The sequence below is a fragment of the Bombus bifarius genome, unplaced genomic scaffold (genome assembly GCF_011952205.1).
Source record: "Bombus bifarius isolate JDL3187 unplaced genomic scaffold, Bbif_JDL3187 scf7180000008190, whole genome shotgun sequence".
NCBI lineage: Eukaryota > Metazoa > Arthropoda > Insecta > Hymenoptera > Apidae > Bombus > Bombus bifarius.
The window spans coordinates 645897-659902 of record NW_022884499.1 but is presented as its reverse complement, the minus strand read 5'-3'; the positions used below and the strand labels follow the sequence as shown (position 1 = coordinate 659902).

The 14006-nt window shown below is 35.9% G+C and overlaps 1 protein-coding gene across 2 annotated transcripts in view; it reads left to right on the top strand.

The window, feature by feature from the left end:
- LOC117209702 (rho GTPase-activating protein 7) overlaps window positions 1-14006 on the top strand; it is a 351526-nt gene that overhangs the window by 218562 nt on the left and 118958 nt on the right. The gene's annotated exons all lie outside the window — the stretch shown is intronic.

Below are 14006 nucleotides of genomic sequence, written 5' to 3'. Positions count from 1 at the left end.
AATCAGCGATGTTTATCGTCAGAATATAGTCATCCAAGCGATTGCTAAATGCATGTAAACGAGCGGTACCGTAAGAAGAAAGATTTAAGCGAGAATTTACGAATCTAACGGTAAAACCTCCGGATCTCTAACCACGCGATCTATGTTCGAAGGAGCCTACAGAATCGTGAGTTGTAGGATTATTCAGACTAGTGGTATATATAAAGCTTTTGAGTCTTTGAAGCTTTAAAACTCAACCTTAAAGACTACATTTGCAACACTATCATTATATGAAACTCTAAAATTCAAGCTTTTAAGTTTTAAGTTTAAGTTAAAGTTTATGGAGTTGAAGCAAAAAGGAACTTTCATCGGTACAGAAAGTCGAGGAATAAAATTTTCTTTGTGCCAGGGAGACGCGACGTTAAGGCGCGAAAAACAAACGAAACGTGCCGTTTGGCGTAAACGAAACAAGTGGCTGCCAATTGTTTTTCTAGCCTGCTAAAGAAGCGTCTGATCGCGAGACGTATCGAGTATCTTGCAAATGTTCCATTCGAATTAACGGATCGTCCGTACGTTCCTCGTGGAGACTAGAAAGATTTATTTTAAAAAGCGTGATTTATATCAGAGGCGCTGTTTTATATAGACTCTTAACGCTTATTTGTTTTCGTATGATTTTTGAAATAATAATTTCGCGATATTTCCAACGGGATTTCTAGGAAATTTTTCATATTTCAAAGAAGCGTAATTTGATAAAATAATTTAATAAAATAGGTACTGACATGAAATTTGTGGATATTTCAACTAGAATTTCTGGGAAGATTGTGATATAAATATTTGCAAGAGAAACATAATTTAATAAAATAAATACTGACACCAAATATAAAGCACTTTTCACATAGTCATGCTTCTATTCAATTTTCCGTATACATTGCATTAAAATACATATCTTATAACTTCTACATATATACATTTTTAGATTTGTTTCAAACTGTACCAACATAATCATGACAGTCAAATCTCATTACAGAGTAAATGAAGCTTCTAAATGTTTCGCATAACGTAAATAATATATTCATAAAAAATTTCTGTAATATCTCAAATGCCTTTGTGAGTTACTGTATCTTATTTCGTTCTTTCCTTTGTGTAAGAAATTCTATAAGGAAGACAAGATTCACGTATCATATTGGAAATGGTTTTCTTGTGACGCGACGTACACAAGCGCATCATCCTTCACGTAACGAGTACAATGCATGACAAGCTGCAAAAGGAAATCGATCGTGATTGGACTCTATTTTGGAAATCTCAACAGGACTAGCGTCATTCCTCGACACACGATGACACCGCAGAACGTTCAGTGACGCAAATTATATTGCCAGTGTGCGTAAATTCAGATAATTTCTATCAGTTCTGGCTACGAGAGTACAGCTTGTCCGTATGACGATGATTTATTGCGTGCAGAAACGCGTAAACGGTACTAATCTGCCTGTAGCTGGAAAGTCAATATTTGCTCGTGGTGATCGCACTTTTAAGACTTGTTTGTACAAATTGCGGTGAAAAGAAGATTGAATGATATATATTTACTTAGTAAAAATTTACTTTTGTTGTAATTGAAAAGAATTAATCCCAATGATTAAGTAAATCGCTTATATCTATCTCGGTTTTGTAGAGTTCTAAATTTTGTAATATATTTAAACGAGTCATGAGTATACTTATGAATCTTAAGAGTTACTGCTGGATAAAACAAATGTGCGGGAGACAGAAAAAGATAAGTGTTTATTTGTCCTAGAAATTACTTCTTACAAGAAAGAAACACATTGTTTATGTAAAGTTATAGAAGATTCGAGAATTCATAACAATATTGAGAATTATTGTACCGCGTGAAAATAACAATTTAGCTGTTTACACGAAGCGGGGTGTTTATGTTTAATCATTTCATTGTTCTAAATTTCCAAAAAACATGAAAAAGTTTTGACAACTTCTACATTACATAACAGTTTGTTAAATCAATATTGGAAGCTTTCCTCGGTAAAAATAAAATCTCTCTTCTAAGAAACACAAAAGATTAAGATATATACTTCTAAAAAGAATCCTTCTTTTTAAAAGCTTTTGAAATTAGTATGTAGAAATTCAGAAAAAAACTTCTTTATTATATAACCTTAAAACAAACCGTTAAATTAAATATTGGAAATGGTTTTTAATAGAAATAAATTATTTCTTCAGAGAAATGCCTGCAGAGAAATAAGATATCTTTGGAAGTAATCTTTCTTTTAAACAGATTCTATATCTAATACTGTTTCCACCTTGACATCGTCCGGAAAGTCTCATTAATATTATACGAAGGATCTTTGAAATTTCTGTGCAATAATATACACTTTTTATCAATTCAGTGTCATCGAGCTGCGTCGTCGTGGAATAATATATATGTTTGCGAAAAGTCTTTGAGAAGATCAGCAAAGCGTGTCAAGTACCTAGGATGTATTCTTTCAGAAGCATTGTGAAAGATCGTACCGAAGTTCAGCGACGCGAAATACCGGCTCTCGTTTCACGGCTGGCAAATCCTGGTAATCGTCATACTTGGACCGTGTCCTCTTCCTCGTTGGAATCGTCCACAGAGGGTCGTTATTTGACAGTTTACAGTTGTATTGTTTCGATTTCTCTATGTTAAGCTGTGTGTGGTAATGGTGTTTCTCGGAGAATAAAGAATAATTAATAATTGTCTCTTTCTGGTATTGCTTTTCTTTGAAATTCTTCTTTGTAGTTAGTTGAATATATATTTGAAAGAATCTTTAGTCTTTTCTTTAACGAATAATCTGTTCATTAACTGGGAAGGTTTTCGTTATATAACAGTTAATATCGTTTTGTTATATCGAAGTAACTTTCAGTTAATAATACTACTAATTAGTAGTTCATACATTAATAAAAAATGTACGTATTAATGTTTGAATAATAGGCATAATTAATTGTGGTGTAACGCATACATGATAAGTGAAAATCGCCAATTCACAGAACATTTTCCTTAACCATCGATAATTGAAAACTAAAGTATGTACGATATATATGTTCGTATGACGTCTTTTTTTAGTTATTGTAATATGTGAATTCGCTTCCTAAAATATGGGTATGCATTTATGAATCACCCTGCATAAATTATGATCTCTATATGTAATAATTTGGGTCGCCAATGACAAATTACCGCTTATGATATAGTATGGAGTGTTTGCATGCGGTTCTAATTCGATATCCAGTAACAGTAAATAGCAGTCTAAGAACATCTTCAATCCTAACTACAAACTATTCAGCTACGAACCCGATCCTCCGTCGAATCTACGCAACAAAAAGCCCACATCGAACATAGATAGACGAAACGATCGAAGAACTAAATTGGCCGAGATCTAACGAAGAATCGTCGAATGTAAACGCATCCACGTGTTCGTGGACTGCCCCGAAGGATCGTCGGTGTTCTCCTCAGGGCCTGGCGCCGCTGATCTTCCTCAGCCGCTTACTTCCTGATGCGCCGCGAATCATTCGCAGCCGGACTGATTTACGACACGTCAGAGAGCTTTCGACGTCCCGAAATAGCGGTGGACCGTTTAACAAAAACAAACGCCGTTTATAAATGCCGGTCTTGATGCATTGTTGAGAAAATACACCCTGAGAAAGACGCTGGGTGACGTCACGGGCGCACGCCACCACCACTCTTTGCTCCAACTCAGACGCCCCGTGTTATTTGTTTAGGTTTCCCGTCCATTCGCAGGGCGTCATCCCTTAAGCTCCTGATTATTTTATTGCCACGATCCTCAGGGCCGCCATAGGAACCAAACTGACTCCTCGACGCGGTGGTCAACGGCTCTGACGTGAAAGCCAACAGATACCCCTTTGTGTTCCGATCTATTATTAGAACCGACCGAGAGCAAGTAGAGAATATTTCGGAGCGTTGTTAGTACATAAAATAAAGGAGGAACTGAGGGAAAAGCAAGAGGAGTGAGAAGAGGAGGTTGATGGCGGTTTATAACGGAGGTGTTCCTTGGCGTTTAGAGATCTGTACGTCAGCGCGTTTCGTGCTCGCTTCAGATTTTATCGTGTTTTTGCGATTGCCGCACGTGGCGTCGTTGAATGAGCTGAGCAACGTTTTGGAGAACGTTCGTTCTCTTTTTTATGGAATTGGGCGAATTTTGGGATGTGTTTTGAGGCGCAATAAAGAATTAGACATGGGTTTTGTTTTTCTTCGTGGCAATGAAATTGCTGGAATGAGGTCTTGGATATAATAATGATGAAGTTGAAATACTCTTTTGGAAATTAGGTGTTATTATTAGGACATAATATAAAGTTGCGCAAATATGCTGTACTTTCGCTTTGAAAGTAACTCAGCTCAAAAATGTTAGCTTTTCTTACAAGCTGCAAAGAACTGCTTATGAATATGTAACTGTGAATACGTACATTATTTTGTTAACATTAAAGAGATAGATATGCTAAAAATAAATATATAGGAACATATATACAATCATATTCTGTGCTTCAAAAGCGTGTGACTCTAAAAAACTTTCAAACATTCTTCAAACTGATCCACTTTTGCAAGCAAGGACGCAATATGTGAAATCTATAATAAAACTTTTAATAAATTACATCAATATCTGACTGTAAAAAGTTCATTACGAAAAAATACAAAGGATAAAAGCCTGAAACCCTAATGAAATAGTTTGTTTTTTGTATTTTCGATATAGTGACACCACTAACGAATCGATTCGGTTTCTGCACAAAATCGTATACATTCTTTAGAAAAAATATTTTTCAATTTAGTTAGTGAATCTCTAGGCACTCAAGATTTCACGTTTTTGCCAAAAGATATCCGTTAATGGAGTCACTTAGAGCCTGTTTGTTTAGGTTCTTTTAGTTCATGCGTCGTTCTTTCAACTTCGAACGGTTCCTCACGATTTGCAACGAAGATGAAAACTTTGCGTTTCGTTTGATCAAGTTCTTTTCTACGGATCCTTTCGTCGTATATTTATTTAGAAAGAAAGGTGATCGATCTTGTTGTTTGCACAGGACCTGTATTTGCGAATCATGTCATGGATCTCTTTGCTTTTCGACTGCTTTTATGATGTTCTTCGCAGAAATGTAAGATCAATTGATATGTCGCCTTTGCAAATAGCGAAACAGTTTTGAATGGTTGATTTGATAATGTTAACTTTACCACTTAACTTCGAATAACGCCGCTCACACTTGATCAAAATCTTCGGTAGAAGACCTTCGAAAAGTGAAGGTAGTCATGCAATTACTCACACAATTGACAGATTCCAAGGCAAGTGATTAAAGATAAGGTGGGAGAAAATAGGATATAGCAAACTATACAAAAATTTTGTGCAGGTTCAAATTTTTATACTATAATAGTTAAAATTAAAGTTAAACTTTGTTTCACGTTTCTATGATTAAAAACAAAAACGTTAAATAAAAGCGCTTTAAAATTAATACACTAAAAAATTAAATAAAGATCACATTTTCGATATATAATTAAATTTCTTTTCTCGATTCAATTGAACTACAAATGCTGCATTTTTTCTCTAAATAAATGTACACGCGCGTTCCTCTGGAATTACAAACTACTCCTGTCATTGCGATGACGCACAGCCACGCGGCTTAAAACTCACCTATAACGAGAGAAGTTTACCACTGAACGGTGGTCCCACGTGCAACGTGCTTTTGAACGGTCGTGATTAGCATTGCCCTCTAATGACCACGGTATTAAACGTAAATTGGGACTCGGCTGGACTACCGCATGCACGTGCAGGATTTCCATCGTTTTGTTTGCGCCCTTTCTTAATCCTGTGAAAGAACCTTCGGGATTTTAAACACCTAAATTCTGACGGTTAAAATTCTGTTCTTTTCTCCTAGAATTACTATAATTTATTTTTTGCTGTATAAGAAACAGAATATAATGTTTTCTATGCAAATGTTTTGGACGAACGTTCAAGACTAAAAATTAAATTTTTTAATGTAGTGTCAAATGAATTGTGGAATTAATAAGCATTTAAACTGTATAATTGATTAAACTATCAAAATTAATAAAATAAATTATTTGTTAATTTTGATTTTAATACTTTTTTTTAGACCTTGTATCATATATACTCTTCGAGCTTCTCGAATTATTGAAACGATGGCAAATAGAAGTACAGAATTCATAAGACAGGAGTTTGTCGTTCCGTGAATGCCTGAAGATAGGCACATTTTCGTTCAAGTTCGAGATCGAGGACGCGATTTCGAAGGTTGTGCACGCTTTTTTGCATGCGATTTACGCGCACGTGCGTAAGCACGTTCGGATGCAGTCGCTCCGATGCTTCGAGGCTTTTGTCGAAAAGTTTCCTGGACGGTCGATTCAGGCATTTGGGTCAAGGTTCCTTCAGGCTCAACGAGCACGATAATTTATGAAGCCGCTCCGGTGAATCGATTAGCCGATACTTTAGGGAACGGATTGTGGAGCGAATCGTGGCAAATGGAGTGTGCACAACTCTTTTGTGCTCCATTCGATCTTTTTGCTTCTTTTCTCTCGTTGTCATTCTTCGAACGGGTTACAACATTAACACGAATTTCCTTATACCCTCGAGAACATTCTTGAGGCATGTCCAACATTATTCTGAGTTGAATTTTTTTTTTTTAATGAACATATTAAATCCTATATATATTTTTTACGTGTTATATATTTTACCTTTCTCGATAGAAAAGTAAGTATATCCTGCCGTATCATTTAACTATTCCATTATTTTATCCCCTATCTTTTTCTCCAGATCTTGAAAAAAGGAAACAAAAATCGATGGTCTGATTGCTCTGTATATAAAATATATTAAGCATGTTCCCAATGTAATTAAGAAATTAATTAATTAATTAAATTCCTAATATTTTAAATTCAATTTATAAAAATGGTATTTTAATTTCAATTTATATAAAACTCGTCTATTAATCCGTACATCTCTGATTTCCATTCAAGAGAAGTCTGGCGCAAATATTTGGTTCTCGCGTTTAATTATAAGAAATTTCGCGAAATTTCGCATATATGAGGATTTTGATTTACGACACGTGTAGCCTCTCATTCCTCTACACACGTGCTCTGTTTACTCGTGGAGTTTGCGTCGAACTATCGAGGCAAGTGACGAGGTAAACCAAAATCCATCGACAAAAGGCATGTGGGTTGATCCATCGTACGATCCTGTAAACGTTGTCGACCGGTTCCACGACTGACCTATTGAAAATCAATGTCCTGGACCTTGGACAAAGCCTCTTCTTCTCTTTCTTTTTCTCTGTCTCTTTCGCTCTGCCTTTTCCTATCGTCACACGGATGATCGCACTTCATTCTGCTGTAAACATCGCGCTAACCCTGCAGAATACGAGGGTGGCAGGAACAGTTCCATCGATTTACACACGATATGAACTTCGTTTTCGCGATACAATAACAGCGAAAGTAACAGCAACCTTCCTGTTACGTGAACCTTCAGATTTGTCTATCATATTAACTAGTTCTTCAACTCTTTTGAACATTTTGAGTTGTGAAAAAGATTTGTTCGACGAATTATTACGCGCATTGCATGTGTGTGATATTACTTAATTCTAGTTTTTAATTTTTAATCAATTTTCATTATCATTTAATACATGTACCTATATGTATATAAAATGCGGTTCAACTTTTTAATATTTACACATAATAATACGAAAAATACATAAAAACGTATATTTTACCTATAAAACAATATTTTCACGTACAGATATTTTTATTGCTTATATTTATCGAATTAACTGTAAAAAATATATCGAATTTTTATTATCTTTCCATGTGCGCCACTTATTGTTCTTTCAGAGACGCGAAAAATCGAAACGAAATTTTCTTATTTGAGTCTTCCATTCCTTCTCCTGGTTTCTCTTTTATTTTTATGAAAATAAAATAAAACAATGTATTTTTGTGGCTCTTCTTCGCTCATGTTTTGTTTGAAAGTGCAATACGCTATCCAACAAGGAAGAAATCACGTGATCTGAGTTTATTCGTTTCGAAATGTTTGTTTCTTTGTAGATGAAACAAATACATAGCTTTTTTAAACGAAGAAGTTTCGTATTTTAACGATATCCAAACAAACTCAACGAACAATTTAATTTTTCCAGATAAATTTATAATAAAAGAATAAAATTAAAAAAGAATGCTATTATACATTTATACAGGGTGGTTGGTAACTGGTGGTACAAGCGGAAAGGGGGTGATTCTACGCGAAAAAAGAAGTCGAAAATGTAGAATAAAAATTTTTTCTTATTTTGTTTTTTTTTTTCATTTTTCCATCGAGATAACGATCTACAGTGAGATCCGTTATAACGAGACGTGATAAAGTACACGCGTACCGAGCGAAAATTCAAAGTCGATTTTCTCGAAAACAAAGCCTCAAACGAAAAATTTTTATTATGTATTTTCGACTTCTTTTTTCGCGTAAAATCGCCCCCTTTCCGCTTGTACCACCAGTTACCAACCACCCAGTATACAGGAAGAGTTTGTACAACACTGAACAAGATTTTAGATTAGAAATAATATCCAAAGATGTCCCCCAAAATGATAACTTAGATACTTGTTTGAACTCTAGAAATATAACAACCTTTGCTTTTGACCGATTTTGCCGCCTAACTATATCTCTTATTCCAACTATAGAAATGCTGGAAACGTTGTACTGAAACGGTATAATGTCATCGTGAGCGCACATCGAAAGCTGAACAGCCCTTTCCGTTCTTTTTCTAAAATTAGCTACGTGTAAACAAGCGGCTGATCAATGATTCAGGCGTCGTTCAGTCTCTTTGTGCCAAGTGCAAGACGGGAGGAGGTACTTGAAGCTTTACAAATACACCTCTGCCACGGATGCTTCTATTTTAATTCGGTTTCGATCTACGCCCTTTATTTAGATCGACAACATTGTCCTGGGATAAAAACGCGACTAGAAATGTGTTCCGCCCGAAACCGACCCAAATTTACGACTTTAATTTCCACCTTGAAACTTCGAACCAGCTGCTTGATTAATTAATCCTTTGGTTAAAAGTAGCTCGTTAATTCTTGCACAATTTTCAGATTCTTTAATACCAGAACTATCACATTGATACAATTAACAAATGATAAATTCGTAATTTTTTATAGAAATTGTCTAGATTTTTGGATTTACATGATTTTTGCAATGTATGCGAATAAAGGATTTTTTTTAAAGGATATCACCTTAGGTTAGAAAAGTATCTAAAAGTATTCAATCAACATTCTACATATACGGCGTTGATGAGTTTTGTCTTTTAATAATTTGTTTACGTCTTTCATAAAATTAAGTGTTAGCAAAAAAAGATTTCTCCTAAAAACTCTGCTAGATTTTTCGCAGAATATAAATCTATGATTTCAACACTTATTATTGATCTACGGTCAGTCACTGATATTTTTAATAAAAACTCGACGATTTAATTTATCGTCGAGATAAGAAATACCCGTTCGTAGAACATTTGCAAAGTGAATCCGAACCTTTAAAAAAACTAAGGAAACTCTAACTGCGACAGAGATGGGAGCGTTCATACTATGACTCTGTTTCAAGAGGATCTAAAAAAATGTTAAACGAGGTGTATCGAGTACCTGTATCGAGATGTGTCATGCATTTATATGCAGCCACGGCCGATTTACGGCAAAGTTTCACGGCAATCTTACTGTAAACGTTAACATTCACGATGGTGTTCGCACAGAGATTTGACACTTCTCGGTTAGCCTTAGCATAGACGAGCAAACAGGCTGACAGCGCGTGATACCGCAAACCTGTGGCAGTCGGATCACTGACAAACGTTCAGTGAGAATGCATCGCTGCATCGACGACGTCTCGATGGAATCAACACCACCTATATAATGGAATTCGTTCAGCGACGTGCGTTGCTTTTAACCAAAACGAGAACACGCGTACAACCTTCATGCTTGTAACACGATACGTTGTACCTGCATACGAATGTTTACTTGTGTTGACTGTTAATTGAACGTAAAAAGAGAGTGTCTGTATATTTCTCTCGCGTTTTTTAAGATAATGCTATCACCCCTTTAATTTTTATTTATTAATAACTAGATTAAATAGATTGATTAAATAGATGTTTGCATTTTTAATTAGTAGTTTCGTCACGACCATATCCATCTCAGAGAATCTGTCGAGTTCAGCACATTGAGTATAACAAACAGTACAATATTCCTACTTTTCTATTTTTCTTATACGAGAAATGGAAACTAATAATGTAAACAGAATGTTTATTTACGCGCGTCTAACATTTTAGCATCCTAAAAATAACTTAGCTTAACTTTTTATAAATTTCTTCAGATTTAGGCTACGTACACTTTTCAATAAAATCTCAAAAGGGATCTTCGATTACTGGGACGTATATATGTATATGTGTGAATATGAAAATTTTGCTATCCTCCGAAATTCGTACATTTTTCAATGGGATCGCAACGAACTTTATAAAATATCACGTAAGCTGCTTCTCAGCAGGAAAAATTCCATTCGTTTGAGAAGTTTTCTCGCCTCTCGCGCAACTGACACATGACGTAGCAGAATTTTCAGTATACGGCAGTTCATTGAGAAAATACACGAGGGAGAACAGTGGTATCCGGTGAAGTTCAACGAACGCCTAGCCCATTACATTAGAATATTGGCTCGGTTGACGCCTTCTCCTCCTCGTCTCCTTCTTTCCTCCTCTTCTTCCTATGTTTCTTCTTTACTTTCTCCCTGCGCTTTACCCTTGCTGAACGTCGTTCTTGTTTACCTCTACCAATTTTACACTGCACGTGCCCGAATCCCCTCTTGCGATCCCTATTTAGATGAGGATACGAAAAAGTTACTACTTTGATATATTTTTGTACGCTACACTTATTTTTAACTATTAGAATGAACGCAAATGTAGGTTTCAATTTTTCTAGTGAAACTGCTGTCAGTGTTGAGGAAAGTTATAAGTACATTATCTTCCTCGGAATAATAGAAAAGGTTACCTGTTTCTGCCCTTAATAAATCATTCTCCGAGATATTAAAAAACTTCTTGCAAAATTCTCCTCCATTGCCTGTAATTCAATCCAAGAAATCCGAACATCGTCTAAACAATATGCACTTGATCCTTCTTTCGAGTCTTCAAGCCCCATCAATCTCATCGTAATTTTCAAAACCAAACTACTTACTATCTCCTTCAACTTTCGCATTAATAAACTATACTAGAGCTTCGTTACGTTTCATCAACGAGCATCTGTCATCCGAAGTAGGATAGAACGCTTGTAAACGCTGTTTCTTCGTTCGTCAGACAAGTGGTCGGTTTCACATTGAACCACAACATCGAGGCCGATATTCAAATGTCGAATTCTTTGCAGGATTTGATACGTTGTTATGACATAAAAGGGAAAATAATAGTTAGATAATAGTTAGGAGTTAAGATAATGATGAAGAATACTTAGGTCCACACGACAATCTGAATAATATCTCGCCTCTTTTGTAATTTGGTTGTACATTTACGCAATCTGTTTTTTCTTGTTTGGTTTATTAGTAGAATTTCTATAAAATACCCTCTGTTAACCAATACAGTATAATAAATCAAAAATTCATTTTGAATATTCCTTCCCGGATATCTAATGTAGTTACATACATTAAATACATACGTTAAATACATACATTAAATACATACGTTAAATACATACATTAAATACATACGTGGAGATTAAACACTCAAAGGATTAACAAATCGATAATTGTAGCGTTAAAAGAATCCACTTCTCTTTACTTTCCAATAATAGGTACATTATAATATATCATAGCAGTATGTAAATTTTCGAATCTTATTCGCATTAGATAAGAAACATCACAATGTCTTTGGCTCGATTCGAGCCAATTCTACCCCAAGAGGTTCAATCGCTTGGATGTTGATACTGCAAAGAGCCTCCCCCGACTTCTCAACGCGTGAGGCGTTCGTTGCTTAAGACCGTTTATCTCAGGCTGGTAACGGCGCATTCATTCATGCGCGCGGATATTGTGCGCGCCGTTCACTCACCACCTACGTGCACCACGAACGTTTCGTGCGATCACCACGGCGCGAAGCCAATGTCATCTGCGAGAAGTTGGCAATTTCCTCGGCAATCCGAGCCATCTCGCGCGATTACAGACTTTACGGCCGTGTAAAAACGCGAAGACAATTATTAAGTCCGCGGGCGAAGTTCACTGCGGGATGAATCGTAAATTCTCCAACTTTTACCCTCGCCCTCTTCGCTGCTTAATATTCCTTGATTAATTGCCGCCGCTGTGGGAGGAAGGCAAGGTTAAAAAATTCCATTGTCAGATTGAAAATTCTAAGTATCGATGTTGTTCGTGGATTTACTAACTTCGTTTGTTATGATAGGCGGATATCTTTCTTTCTGTTTCGTAAATATTAGTTTCGGAGCAAACAACTTGTTTCTGTAGTAAGCGGAATAGACGAGTGGGTGAAAATTGATCGTTGCATGTCGCTTATAGGTCTTCAAATCATTGATGTGTAGGTGGAAGTTAAATTAAACAGGATCCTAAAAGTTTTATAATATCGAAGTACAATTATATTATGGATTGTTTATTAATGGGAAGAGGAAATTGATGCGAAACAATAATGGATACTGAATGTAAATAAAGTAACACTAGGGCTTCGTCACAACACGAACGGATAGAATAATTAAAATCAAGACTAATATTTGTACGGTCGGACTGTATACAATTAGCAGATAGTTAAATTTCATGTCAGATTGAAAATTCTCAGCCTGAAACGATACAAATGATGTTTGTGGATTATTTGCTCCAATTCACAAATGGATCTCCTATATAAATTTTCAATAGTATTAGTATACAATGCTTGGATATTACAGTATTCAAGATTTCAATCTCTCCCTCTCTTCACTTTAACATCTACATTTTATACGATGAAAGCTTTTAATAATGTTTATTACGTGAAATACAGAATATACACAAATTACAATTTAACTGAATAACCTAAACTCCATTCCAAAACTGAATAACCTAATTCCAATCTTGCGAACGTAACTAAAATAGGTAAAACAGTATTTTCCAATTCCTTCAATTCCCAAATCCTCCATAGTTAGATGCACAAACCTCCACAATCTACTTACTATCCAACGGACGACAATCGATGGCTAACTTTTGTCAAATTCCAGTCGGAAAATCGCTGTCTACCGGATCGATCGTATATTTTAAAAACCATTTTAGAAGGTGAGAGCGTACGTGCAGAGTATCTTTTAATGGGCTGTACCACCCCGAAGGGTGCGGCCCACACGTGACGATAATGATAGTCACGTTCCTTTCACGAGAAACCGCGAAAACTAGGAAAACCATGCGCGTTATGTACACGTACCGTTGAAACGGGTAATAAGTCCAGGTAATCGGTATGGGTTCTTTCAATCGGGCCACTTCTCATGACTCTTAGCCTCGCTTTCAATGACTTGATTGTAGCTCATCTCGCGTGCAAGATACTAACGTTACTACTAGTTTCTAGATTCTAGATCCTAGACACAGAAAGGTTTCTGTGAACTCTGTTCCCTCTCCCCTCGACACTCGTTTACCCGGCCATAGTCCGAGGAATTTGATGGAACGAGATGTATGATTAAGGTTTCTTCTTTTCCTGCTCGAGGTTGCATACAGATGAAGGGATATTGTGTATGCTGTACGTTCGCGATTACATCGAATGGAGGATACGATGATTCTGACTGACGTGATAAGATGTTGTAGGTTGTAATGGTGATATTCGCGGAATGCCAGCTGTTGATAGTTTATGGTGACTTCGGTATTAAAATTTCCCATTAGAGGAAGAACGAGGTATAAGTGGAACGATTACGTAATTAAACCTTTCGCTCATACTGGATTTATGGAATATTTTTAGAAATAGGAAATTTCACGCGATTCGTTTATTGAACTCTATACATTTTAAAAATTTATTTATTCTATAGTTATATATAAAATTGGTATATTAATTTATTAGCGTGA